The 14,142-nt window shown below is 37.1% G+C and overlaps 1 protein-coding gene and 1 pseudogene across 1 annotated transcript in view; both read left to right on the plus strand.

Moving 5' to 3' along the window:
• Positions 1–14,142, plus strand: part of LOC103435015 (TMV resistance protein N-like) — an 83,737-nt gene that overhangs the window by 23,502 nt on the left and 46,093 nt on the right. The window lies entirely within an intron of this gene.
• LOC103407017 (monosaccharide-sensing protein 2-like) lies at positions 8,165–11,162 on the plus strand (annotated as a pseudogene).

Raw genomic sequence — 14,142 nt, forward strand, 5'->3', positions numbered from 1 at the left:
TGAGAACCGCCGGCTCGTTGAGGTCAGGGAGAACAACCGGCAATGCGACCGTTAATTTGACGGGATACGGTTCGTCAGCATATGCTTTAAGGCTTACAGCTTTCTCAGTCGACTCTCGTAGATTGGTTTTTCTGACTTTCTCCGCAGGAAATAGTGGCAAAGTATGCGAGTTTGAGGTGCTTTCCTTCTTCTGGTCCATGAGTGATTGCTTTAATTTGTTCTTGTTATGTTGAGGGGAGACCACAAAAAACATAACCTGAAATACACACACACACACACACACATATATTAATGACCCCCATCAAAACAACTCATATATACATGTGTGTGTCTATATATATATATTGACTTATAGTGAGAGATAGCAAAAGTTTTATAAATATTGTTAATATGATAGAGATCCTAGAGTTCTAATTCTTTTTCACATAATTATAAACCCTGATGACCAACAAGATTAATGTAAAGGAGAAAATTTGAAGAAATAATTAATTTGTTCAATATTCTCCCAAAAAGAATTTGGGTTAAGTACAAAAAAAAAAAAACCAAACTTTTTTAGGGCAATTTTAATTTAGTCTCAACCTTTTAATACATTCCAAATAACTATCTAACATTTTGAAAACTAGACATCTGGTAGGTTACCAGGTATTTTGCCAGCATTAAATGATGACGTTACTAACATTAAATAATGAGGTGGGAAAACACTAAAGTTGATTTTCACTAATCGACGTTTTTAAAGTTCTAATCCCCCAAATTGACCCATTTTAGCCAAGTTAAATTGTAAATTTGCTTAGCTACATGGCGTCAATTTGAAGATTCAAATCTCTGTAGATGACCTGAGAGTTAAAACATGCTTAATATTTGTCAATGTCATCACTGAACGCTAGCGAACCTAATAGATGAATTTTTCAAATGTTTAGGTAGTTATTTGGAATGTTTTAAAATGTTAAGACAAATTTGAAATTGCGCCTAAAGGCTGGGTAGTTATCTGTACTTAATCCAAATTCACCCAAAATTTTATTTTAAGAGAATAAAATGAATTTGCACGAGTGATTGGTATAGCCGCACTCAGGATGACTCTCAGTCATCAATAAATTTGGACCTCTTTATGAGATTCATTTCCACGAATGACTGAAAGTCATCTGAGAGCGTGCATATCTCAAAGTCACCCATGCGACAATCCTTAACATTTCTTTTGCATCCCAAATCTGCTGATCACACGAACAAAAAATAAAAAGAATGTAAGAGTTTAGGATCCAAATTACTTATGCTCTTTCATTCAGCCCAGATATCCAGAAAATTAATTCAGTCACCGATCATGTCATTTTGAGTTTGAGGGTTTTGGGGAGGATCAGAGAGAGAGAGAGAGAGAGAGGGAGAGAGGGAGAAGATGCTTTTGTTTCTTAATACCATCTCCAAAGGAGAGAGAGAGAGAGAGAGAGAGAGAGAGAGAGGGGGAGAGGGAGAAGATGCTTTTGTTTCTTAATACCATCTCCAAAGGAGGGAGAGAGAGAGAGAGAGAGAGAGGGAGAAAATGCTTTTGTTTCTTAATACCATCTCCAAAGGAAATCCTTAACATTTCTTTTGCATCCCAAATCTGCTGATCACGCGAACAAAAAATAAAAAGAATGTAAGAGTTTAGGATCCAAATTACTTATGCTCTTTCATTCAGCCCAGATATCCAAAAAATTAATTCAGTCACCGATCATGTCATTTTGAGTTTGAGGGTTTTGGAGAGAGAGAGAGAGAGAGAGAGAGAGGGAGAAGATGCTTTTGTTTCTTAATACAATCTCAAAGGAAATGTTAAATTATAAGAGTCAAATTACAATTGATGGCTGATGTTGTCACATCCCGGCCCGGGGTGGACCACTTCCCGGGCCCGCTCCACCACCGTAGCACGATATTGTTCGCTTTGGGCCCTGACCATGCCCTCACGATTTTGTTTCTGGGAACTCACGAGCAACTTCCCAGTGGGTCACCCATCATGGGAGTGACCTAGCCCCCTTCTCGCTTAACTTCTGAGTTCCGACGGAACCCGAAGCCAGTGAGCTCCCAAAAGGCCTCGTGCTAGGTAGGGATGAGAATATATATTTAAGGATCGCTCCCCTGGGCGATGTGAGATGTTACAATCCACCCCCCTTAGGGGCCCGACGTCCTCGTCGGCACACCATGGCCAGGGTTAGGCTCTGATACCAATTGTCACATCCCGGCCCGGGGTGGACCACTTCCCGGGCCCGCTCCACCACCGTAGCACGATATTGTTCGCTTTGGGCTCTGACCATGCCCTCACGATTTTGTTTCTGGGAACTCAGAAGCAACTTCCCAGTGGGTCACCCATCATGGGAGTGACCTAGCCCCCTTCTCGCTTAACTTCGGAGTTCCGACGGAACCCGAAGCCAGTGAGCTCCCAAAAGGCCTCGTGCTAGGTAGGGATGGGAATATACATTTACGGATCGCTCCCCTGGGCGATGTGGGATCGCTCCCCTGGGCGATGTGGGATGTTACAGATGTGATAATGTAAAGCCTCATATCAAATTTTGTAATTCTACAACCGAATTGTTAAATGTTATTTTATTATTTAAATAGAGCTTTAAATGATTGTAATTATTAAAAAAACATTGAAACAAAATTTTTATTGGTTGAAATGTTAGTGGAACAAGGGACCCACTATTAAAATGAATTAAAAATAAATTTGACATTGATGTCAAATTTGATATTAAATAACTAAGTCTTCAAATCCAGTCAGTAAATAATACTTTGATTTGAGAGATTTTTAATATCAAATATGCACAGTGACATTTCATCTAGAATTTTAACATCTTTTTAAAATGCTTTTACTCACAGGTCTTGACGTCGTTTTATAGTTGAAAGACCGCATTCATATTTACCAAAATGCACTTGGACCGCACACCAAAATTCAGAGATATTGCTCTGACTGAAATTGGCGTTCGTTACAAATTTCATTGTCAAAATTACCAAATTGTCCATCACACAATGACCAAATTAACCTCATTTATACGTTGGTATCGTGTAGGGTAGTTTTAGAGTTACATAAAAGTAAATTAACTGTCATTTACTTAATTCACAGAGGAAGGTAAATCCTGCATGCTGACTATCAATATGAACTACGAATATTATTTTGATTAAATACTTGCAATGATGGGGAAAAATGAAGTTGCTGGATCTAATATTTGCAGACAACTATTAAATATACTTTTATGTTAACAAAATTCTTCTTCCTTTTTTTATGTAATTTGAGTCTTAAACTAAAAGTATTTGAGTATAAAAACCCTAGGCGTCCAAACTCATATCAATGATAAATCATCGCGACTGGAACTGTTCTAGAGCACGTGTTTTGGATGATCAGTTGACTCCAACTTCTACTAACTAATAGTTCGTTAAATAGATTTGTATATGAAAACGGCCGACAAAATGGAATTAATGATGAAATTTAAAATGATAATAAAAGTCGATATATCGACAAATTCTGGTCATCATGTATAGTCATATGACGATAGTTGCTTATGAAATTTAACTTTATCCACTATAAAATTTAGATTTTGAATTGTATTATGTATTCACAATAGACGTACGTAACTTATAAGTTTTAAAAATATTAGAGTTGTTCCCTACACACCACGGCATCATCGATTTGTATCGAATAACAAATATATATATATTATAATTGAAAATCATAAAATAGTACTAAAAATGGTAAATAATGTACAAAATGATAAGTGATAATATTACAAAATACAAGGCACGAGTGTGATAAAACATAAGGGGTACAATGGTAAAAGAGTCCAGATAAAGAGGTTGAGAAATTGGAGGGAAAAATATCAAACACAGAAAGTAACGGAGTTGACAAGTAGGCAATAACGCCTTCCAACATGCCAGACTTTTATTGACGTGGAAATGCCATTTTAGCAGTCAACCTTCCATATCAGCTCGTACCGTTGGATTCCATATCTGGTGCATCCTCCTCCGTCCATCTAATCCATCCAACGGCGCCAAATGCACCAACATATTAGTTTCGTGGTTTGACAGAATGTCCCTATATTTTGACTGTTAATTTTTACAGCCGTTAGATCACATAAAAAAAAATCTAATGGCTCAAAATCATTAGATTAACATTAAATAAAAATGAAAAATTGGGTAGAGAGAATGTTGTGAATATATACCTCTGGTAAATCATTGATTCGATGTTTTATGCTGAACATGTTTAGCTATACAAAACTAAGGTCATCTCCAACCGAAGGGTCCAGAGGGCCAGAAGGCCGAAAATAGCCCTAAAACCGTCTCCAACCGAGGGCTAGGCCAGAGGGCTCTGGAATCTGGGAGGACCCCACGGGATCGGAGAGGGATGGAGGGCTGGCTGCTTTCGGCCAGCCAGCCAGCCAGCCCCGGGCTGGCTCTTTTTTTTTTTAATGTTTTGTTATTCCTGTCGGTTATAACCGACAGGAATACATGCTATTATTTAATATAATAAATAATGGCGTATTCCTGTCGGTTATAACCGACATGATTGTTTAAAAAAAAATTCAAATGAAACGGCTACTAGCCGTTGCATTTGATTTGTTTTTTTTTTTACATTATTATTATTCTTTTTTATTTACAACATTTTTCATATAACTTCTATTTTTCCTATAACTTCTATTTCACAAAATTTGGTTTTTTTTAAATTCCTTTTTTTTTCCCTATAACTTCTATTTCACAACTTCTATTTCACAAAATTTGTTTCATATTTTTTTTTCCTATAACTTCTATTTCACAAAATTTACTTCATATTGTTTTTTAAATTCCATTTTTTTCCTATAACTTCTATTTCACAAAATTTGTTTCATATTTTTTTTAAATTCCATTTTTTTTCCTATAACTTCTATTTGACAAAATTTGTTTCATATTTTTTTTTAAATTCTATTTTTTTCCTATAACTTCCTAAGCCATTATACAACATTAAATTAAATTAAGTAACATGAAACAACATTAAATAAAATTAACCAACATAAAAATTATACAACATGAAACTTAAACAACATTTTAGTTTTAGTTTTTAAATAATAAATTATGTTTGGCCCTATGGCCCTTTGGCCCTCAGTTGGAGACGGTTTTTTGTGATAGGGCTAAAACGAGCCCTCTGGCCCTCTGGCCCTCGGTTGGAGACGGAGGCAAATATGGCCATGTACTGTTCATTAAAATATTAATATCTTGGAGAATCTTGGAGGGCCAGAGGGCTAAAACGAGCCCTCTGGCCAGCCTTCGGTTGGAGATGGCCTAACATTCTTCTCCTCATTGCAGCCTTCAGATGCCTCAGAGATCTCCTCTATCATTTTTAAAATGAAAAAACCACCTAATACGAATTCGAGAATAATATATAACCGGATTGCAACTATGCACGTACGAATTGAGTCTTGAAATATTTTATAGGTGAAGACGGCGGTTTTACTGACCACAATATTGAAAAACAATGTGCTCGAAACCGAGGATGAAATTATGTTTTAATACGCCTTATCTAGTTAAGATTTGTTTTATATTTAATCGGCACATGATTATTCTTTTTTCTTTTTGAGAAGATTCCTTGTTTTTAATTTCAACAGAATCTACATGTATTTAGATTCTTAGCTCCAGTAAAGATAGCATTGTGAAGAATTATCTCACAACGAGGTTTGTAGAGTTTTTATTTTTATTTTTTATTTTTTTTTATTTTAATATAACGATATATTTAAAATTAGAATAAACAAAGAGTTGCAGCCCTTCAATGTGCTCTCTACTTTTTATGCGCTCGTTGGCCACATGTTAGTAATTAATGAATTTTAATTTGTTCAACGACAATGCTATATGTCGTGGACATAAAAATGTAGTATTAATAAACAAACACACATGATATAGCTTGAGTGAATTTATAAAATTACGTGATTGCGTGATTATTACACTAGTTAGTAAACAAAATAAGGCAATTGAAGAAAAATAAACAAAAACACTCTGCAAGAATTTTATTTCTTGAATCATTAGTGACAGCCCAATGGGTTATTATAACCACTAAAATCTCTCGCTGAGAGGTTTCTAGTGACGGATTGTTAGCCACAACATTGTCACTCATCCTATCTTCGAGGTGGAGCGATGATCACAGATCACCAATCACCATTAACAATTTGATGGGATAATTCTGCAGAGTTTTTATCATGGTGGAGGAAGTACTTTTGAGCATGACTTACAAATTGTGTTGGGGTTATTGTCACAACGCAGAACCTGGAAATGCTCTTCCAGTCTCCCTTCCCATATTCCAGTAAGCCTTCAAGAACAACCTGACCAAATCATGGCCAAAATTTTCAAAAATAACATAAAAATTGAAGATTAATTAATAACCGTGAGTTATGCAATGTGTTCTCGTCCTATATCTCACAAATTAAAATATAGATTAACAGACTGTAAATCAAAACCACACATTTATAAAGACTTACTTGTGTTCTTCCTCGGTGTTTTGTTCTAACTGTTGGAAAATATTATTATTTAGATTTATTTTAATGTTTGGTATTTTGGGCTTAGCCTGTTAGTATTAGGGTTTCGTTTCCTTGCCTATTAGGGTTATGTTAGTTTTATATATATATGGTACTTTGTAACTATATAGAATAACAAGTTATTCACAATGTAGTCTCTTAAGTTTTTTATAGCCGTTCCGGCATTCTCGTTTGTTTAATAATATTTCTATTATTCTTGTTAGTCTTATTCATTGCGCACTCTGATATTCAACTTAGCATCAGAGCAGGTTCGATCCTTAGGGTTCAATCCGTTCTCGTTGGTATCAATTTGTTTGCCTTTGTCGTCGTAGGAAAAGAAAATTGAAAGATAAAAAAAAAAGGTTTTGCTTGCAGAGAAGAAGATCCCCTAGCAAATAAAAAAGGGAAAGAAGGAGAAAAGAAGAGAGAGAAAAAAAATCACGGAAAGGAAAAAGAAGGAAGAAGGTGCGATGTTGCACCTCCTCGCCCATAAGAAGAGAGAAAAAAGAAGGAAAAAGAAAAAAAAATTGTTTGGAGTTTTTGAGGCCCCCACACGGGCAAAGAAAAAAAATGTTTTTTTTTTTGTTTGGAAGCTCGCAATTAGCATTGGCATCGGTATTGATATTGGTATTAGCATTGGCATCAGCATCGGTATTAGTATTGGTATTGGCATCGGCATTGGCATCAGTATCGGCATCGGCATCGGCATCGGCATTGGCATTGGCACTGGAATTTGGAGTCTTGCATCCACATCTACTTTGGCAAACCCATGTCGTGTACCACCATGAGTTTGATGGGGGTGTTGGAAAATATTATTATTTAGATTTATTTTAATGTTTGGTATTTTGGGCTTAGCCCGTTAGTATTAGGGTTTCGTTTCCTTGCCTTTTAGGGTTAGGTTAGTTTTCTATATATATAGTACTTTGTAATTCTATACAATAACAAGTTATTCACAATGTAGTATCTTAGGTTTTTTGTAGCCGTTCCGGCATTCTCGTTTTTTTAATAATATTTTATTATTCTTGTTAGTCTTGTTCGTTGCGCACTCTGATATTCAACTCTAACTTTTCTTTCGATGAAAATCTCGTACTTGGGTACCGCTATAAGACCCGACTCGATCATCAAAGTGTCCTCAACCAATGCTTCCAAGTGCTTCTTCACTTGCTCAACAGTAATCTCATTCCTGAACAACCATGCAGTAGTAGATCTTTGTGCCAATTTTGACCCACCATACAAAATACTTTCTTTAGTTTTTTTTTTTGAAATTCTCTTTCTTTAGTATTTTAATCTTTGAGTTTTGTTCTCATTGATTATTTCACTTTTTACATCACCGGTATTAGAGGAGAAAACTTGAAAGAAAAAAAAAATTAGGCAATTAACAGTTACCCGCTATCTAACCGCAGGAAGAGGGCTACATGTTGTGTGTGGTTCAAAAGAGGCACACTAGGAATTTCAGCAAAACTTTTTGGAACCTGTTAAAACCCAAAAGCACTTACTGAGATTGTTTCTTGTCAGAAGATATGTACATTGCTTTGAGATCAGAAGATATGTACTTTAATTTCATGGTTTCTCTCTCTTCTTGAAAGGTAATTTCTTTCTTTCCAAGAAAGCAAATATATATTCAAATTTGGCATTAATTTCTAATTAAATTATATAAATTTAAGGTTGATGCTACAAGGTCCAAGAGTTTCTCTATTTCTCTGCTGAATTCCCTTCTGGGTTTGAAAGGTCCTCCTGTTGTTTGTGGCAGCAGAAAGAATGTGGGGAACTGTTTTTGTAGCCATTGCTGCTGCGACAGGAAACTTGTTGCAAGGATGGGACAATGCAACCATTGCAGGTACTATTTCTATGATGGTTCTCTTATTCGAGCGACATTTTAATCTAATTTAAACTTCATAAGAGAGATTCGAACTCGGGTATATGCTAATCTAAATAATAAGTCTTTGAGATCTCATTTGAGCCATGAATAATTATCTTCTTTTGCAAATGATTGCACATATCTTTATTTAATTTGAGTTATGATAGTTGTAGGGTTTTCCTCGTCAACCCGGAAAACGTATCAAAAGCAGGCATTGTGTTGTGTGATTTAGGGCTTAGTTAGTATGGAAGCTGTGACATTTACAAATCAAATTTGCAGGGGCTGTGCTTTACATCAAAAGGGAATTTAAGTTGGAAACCCAACCGACGATCGAAGGGCTTATCGTGGCCTTGTCTTTAATCGGTGCCACTGTCATCACAACATTCTCAGGGCCAGTTTCAGATTGGCTAGGAAGACGTCCAATGCTGATAATTTCATCAGTTTTATATTTTCTCAGTGGTTTAGTAATGCTATGGGCTCCAAATGTCTATGTTCTTCTTTTGGCAAGGCTACTAGATGGGTTTGGAATTGGACTAGCCGTTACTCTTGTCCCAGTCTACATTTCTGAAACTGCCCCACCCGAAATCAGAGGGCTACTGAATACTCTCCCACAGTTTACCGGTTCGGGAGGGATGTTTTTGTCATACTGCATGGTGTTTGGAATGTCACTGAAGGATGCTCCCAGTTGGAGAATGATGCTTGGAGTTCTTTCTATTCCTTCCTTGGTTTATTTCGGATTGACTCTGTTTTACTTGCCGGAGTCTCCACGGTGGCTTGTTAGTAAAGGAAGAATGGCTGAGGCTAAGAAAGTTCTGCAGAGACTACGCGGACGGGAAGATGTTTCAGGTGCATAAAGTACTGCATTTGAATTTATGAATGCTTATGCTTTTGGTGCTGATATTGTGCTTATGTCTTTAAGTATAGCGGGTTTTCCCCTTTCCCATTTTTTGAGAGCTTAGTTTTTTAGGATTGATTGATATGCAGGTGAGATGGCTTTGCTGTTTGAGGGACTTGGTGTTGGAGGGGAAGCATCATTGGAAGAGTACATAATTGGACCGGCTAATGAGGGTGGTGAAGTCCAGGAAATGACTTCGGATAAAGATCAAATAAGGCTGTATGGACCGGAGGATGGGAGGGCGTCAATGATTGCGAAATCTGTCACAGGACAAGCCAATCTTGGCTTGATGTCGCGACAAGGAAGCTTGTTGAATCCAAACGTGCCTTACGTGGATCCTCTTGTAAATCTATTTGGCAGTGTTCATGAGAAGCTTCTTCCCGAAAACACAGGAAGTATGCGCAGCCTTCTTAATTTGCCGAACATGGGCAGCGTGCTAAATGTGGCGCTGCCTGGACGCCAAGACAAGACGGAGAATTGGGATTTGGAGGGGAATGGAAATGCAGCTGATTTTGAGGACAATGTTCGAAGGCCATTGCTCTCAGGTCAAAAATCAGCAAGTATGGTAAATGACATGGTGCCTAGTAAGTCCAATAGCTTCTTTGGCATGAGGCACAATAGCAGCCTCATGCTGGGGATTAGTGGTTTGAAGCTGTGAGTAGTATGGACATTGGCGGTGGCTGGGCGTCGGCTTACAAATACTCTGAGAAGGTTGGAAAGATGGAAAAAAGACAGAAGAGTACCAAAGAGTCTATTTGCACCAGGAGGGTGCACTTGAGTCTCGACGAAGCTCAATGCTTTCAGTTGCTGGCGGTCCTGAAATGGCTCAAGACAGCGAATATTTTCAAGCTTCTGCTCTGGTTAACCAACCTTCTCTAATTTCCAAGAGGAACCAACTGAGCCAGCATCTTAGAGAAGGAAAGATTGAAACCCAGGAAACTGTTGTTGAATGATCCGTTTGGAAGGATCTCTTAGAACCAGGAGTCAAGCGCGCATTGTTCGTTGGGGTAGCAATTCAAATTCTTCAGCAGGTACTAATTCACGTTCGAGTAAATGTGGTAGAAATAGTTTTATTGTACTGTGTATTACACGTTTCTAATTAATACGTCTGAGAATTTTGAATCAGAATTTTGAATAATGACTGATTGTTTTTTATCTTTGCAGTTCTCCGGCATAAATGGGGTTCTTTATTACACTCCCCAAATTCTTGAGCAAGCAGGGGTGGCAATTCTCCTATCGGATTTAGGCCTTAGTTCCACCTCTTCATCCATTCTCGTAAGTGCTCTCACAACCCTATTGATGCTTCCGTCTATCGGCATTGCCATGAGACTAATGGATAGTTCTGGCAGAAGGTATATATATATAGTAGTTCCCTTGCTCCACAAGTAAACCATTAACTGTTCTCTTCATCTCTTACTCGTCTGTCTTTGCCACAGGTCGCTGTTGCTAACTACATTACCGGTACTAACTGGCACCCTCCTAGTACTAACTGGCACCCTCCTAGTACTAATTTTCAGACAACTTGTCCATTTGGGTTCCGTTGTCAATGCAACAATTTCTACCATCAGCGTTGTGGTCTACTTCTGCACCTTTGTCATGGGGTTTGGACCAATCCCTAACATCCTTTGCTCGGAGATCTTCCCCACTCGGGTTCGTGGCCTCTGCATTGCAATATGTGCCCTGACATTTTGGATTGAAGACATCATTGGGACTTACACATTGCCTATCATGCTCACCTCGATTGGCCTCGCTGGTGTTTTTGCTATCTATGTTGTTGTGTGCACCATTTCTTGGGTGTTTGTTTTCTTAAAATGCCAGAAACAAAGGGAATGCCCTTAGAAGTTATCTCTGAGTTCTTTTCTGTGGGTGCAAAGCAGGCAGGAATTGATGAAAAGTTGACTTGATAGTCGAGGAATTGATGATGTTGTTTTGAGTTTTGTTCTTTGTTATATTCACATTGATTATCCTGTTGTTGTATATATAATCTTTGGATATGTGATATTCTAGCTAGTCATCTCTTGAAACGAACTATCGATTTCGGAGTATATTTGATTATATTTCTAATATAACTCTAAAAGCCTAATCAAGATGTCGTTTTACCAACTAGTTACTTGTTTCTCTTCCTAATGTTAAAAGAAGTCCCAAGTTGAGCATGTTGGGATTGAGATGAACTAGGTCCATTTCTTTGTTCTTTGGTAGGCCTTCGATCCGCCCCACAACCAAAAAATAAATAAAAAATCAAGAATTTTAATATGAACGATACTGAGAAAGGAAAATTGAAACAAAGGACCTAAGTGCGAGAGATTTTTTCAAGCACTAGGTATTCAAGAGAAATTTAATATTTTTCCGTGTGCCTCTACTTATATTATGATAGGTGGAGTACTTGCTTAAATACCAGGGGAGGGGAGTTGGTGGGATGTAACTAACTCCAAAGTGAATATAAATGGTTGTTTTATGTCATCGTAGTAAAGCGTCATCTTTATTTTTTTGTTTTTTGTTTTTTGTTTAACAGAATTTACGAATGAATATAGGATCCAAAATATGGACCACCAAAAGAAAACATAGAGAAGCCCAAAAAGAGACTTTTGAGCCCAAACAAAACACTGAGACAACCTCACAGCTTCCAACAGACACCGCCATCGGCATGCCGCATCTCACCCAACAGAAACCAATGTCCCCTACAAACCTCTGTAATCCAGCCATACACAGCCCCATACATGGATGAAAAGAAGACTCCAAATTTCATTAGAGAGCACAACATCATTCTCCACCACACAACGAAAGAAACCAATGGGAAGAAACCACTAGCATCGGTGCCATCAAAGACACCTTAAAGCAAGGAGGTGGATTAAACACCCGAGCCGGAGCTCTACACACCTTCAAAGAGATCTGTGAGAAATCGCGTTGTGATTGCGAGAAATTGTAATGAGACAAAGCGGATGACGAACCGAATTGTTGGATCAATGAAGGATGGAGTCGATTGGAAACGATATGGGGTGGATTAGTGGAAATCGTGGAGGTGGAAAGAAGGGGGGAATGAAAATAGGGACTGGGGACAATGAAATCAGATGCAGAAGGGGTTGGGGGAAAGAATGATTAAACCAAAAGGCTGGCGGCTAGAAAGAGGATGAGGTGAAAGAGGTCACTCACACAGAGGTGAGAAAAGCACTCAGAGAGAGAGGCTCTCTCACGATACGGAGAGAAAAGATAGAAGTTTTGAGAAACTAGGCTTGTTTGATATCCTATTTGACTTTAACTTTATTAACTCAAAAATACTTTTTGAGTTTGAAGTTTTAAATTCTTGTTTGGTATGACTCCTTTTAAAAATTGTATTCAAAACTAACTTAAAAATATAGATTATTTCTTAAAAACATTAAAAGTGAGTTTTTAGAGTTTTCTTGCTCTGTCCTCAACATCTTCTTTTTCTCCTTCCTAACCCTCTCTTTCTTCTCTCCCAACCCTCTCTTTCTTTTCTTCGCATGACACACCTTGTCTTCTCTCTTTTTAGCCTTTGTCTTGTCTGTCTCTCATCACAATCTCTTTCTTCTCACTCTTTTCTCACCGTAATTTTTCTCTCTCCCCATCCTTGCAGACTACTTCCTCTCTCCTTGCCAACTACTTCCTCTTTCTTTTATCTTTCCCAATTCTTTCTCTCCTCCAATTTTTGTTCAAGGAAGTTTGAATTCAAACTAAAAAAAAAAATATTTTTAAAAATTCAACCAAATATATTTTTGAAATTTTGAGACTTAAAAGAAAACTGTTTTTAAGTAATGTTATTTGAAAATTATTTTTTGAAACAACCAAAATTTTTGGGTAGGATACCAAGTAAGACCTTAATTACTAGCTCTTATCCATCTCCAGCTTTGTTGAATGGCCATTTCTTCATATATATATATATATATACACACACACACACAAACACACACATAGACTTGCCATTTAACAAAGCTATCGAATGAGGGAGTACGTATTCTAGCGGTGGTTGTTAGCACTCATTTTTTCGTGCCATTCTCTATTTTATTTTACAAAAGAAGAATTAGAAAACTAATGAAAAGCATGTCACAAACCTTTTTCATCCAAAAACACTTAATTAACTTTCTTTAATGATTATGACAAAACGCGGTGGCAGTATCATAATTATATTAAATTTGGGTGCAATAGTAGTTTTGTAAATTTTCAAATGAATATTTATCATAGTGGCGAAAAACAATCATGCATATGCATCCTGGTGTGGTTCGATCCCCACCGCTCCTTTCCCCATAACAACTAACAATTTAACCTAATAACGCTAACGTTGGTCCAAAAAATAAGAACCTAACTTTAATTTTTGTGGAAAATCGACGTGGTACAAGAGAATTTTATTAATCAAAATGAAAAATTACATCTAGTTTTGAGGATATAAACCTCACCCCTTAAATTCAAGGAAAAAGAAATATGGATAAAAAGAGGGGACACAAACCTTACCTCTCTAAAACATAAAAATATTACAAGAAAAGAAGAAGATATAAACTTTATCCTTCTTGAAACAGAAAATATTATAAGAAGGGTAAATCGTCAAAATGGTCCCTGAGATTTGCATAACTCATCATTTTGGTCTATGAGATTCCAAAACGATAAAAGTGGTCCCTGAGATTTTCCTAAATCCATCATTTTGGTCATTCCGTTAAGTGTCCCAAAGGAAGTTTGGGTAATTTTCAAAGCTTCATAACTCAATCATTGCTTAACCAAATTAGATCCATAATATATCAAAATGAAGATAGGAAAGTGTAGAATAAGATTATACATATTCCAAAGCCCAATGATTGACAGAGATGGCCGGAAAATAGCCTCAAAGTTGACTGGTCCGAGTGAAAACTTGAAAACTCGCCGAAAACTTGGTAAACTTTAAACGTTCA

Source organism: Malus domestica, chromosome 02 (assembly GCF_042453785.1).
Source record: "Malus domestica chromosome 02, GDT2T_hap1".
NCBI lineage: Eukaryota > Viridiplantae > Streptophyta > Magnoliopsida > Rosales > Rosaceae > Malus > Malus domestica.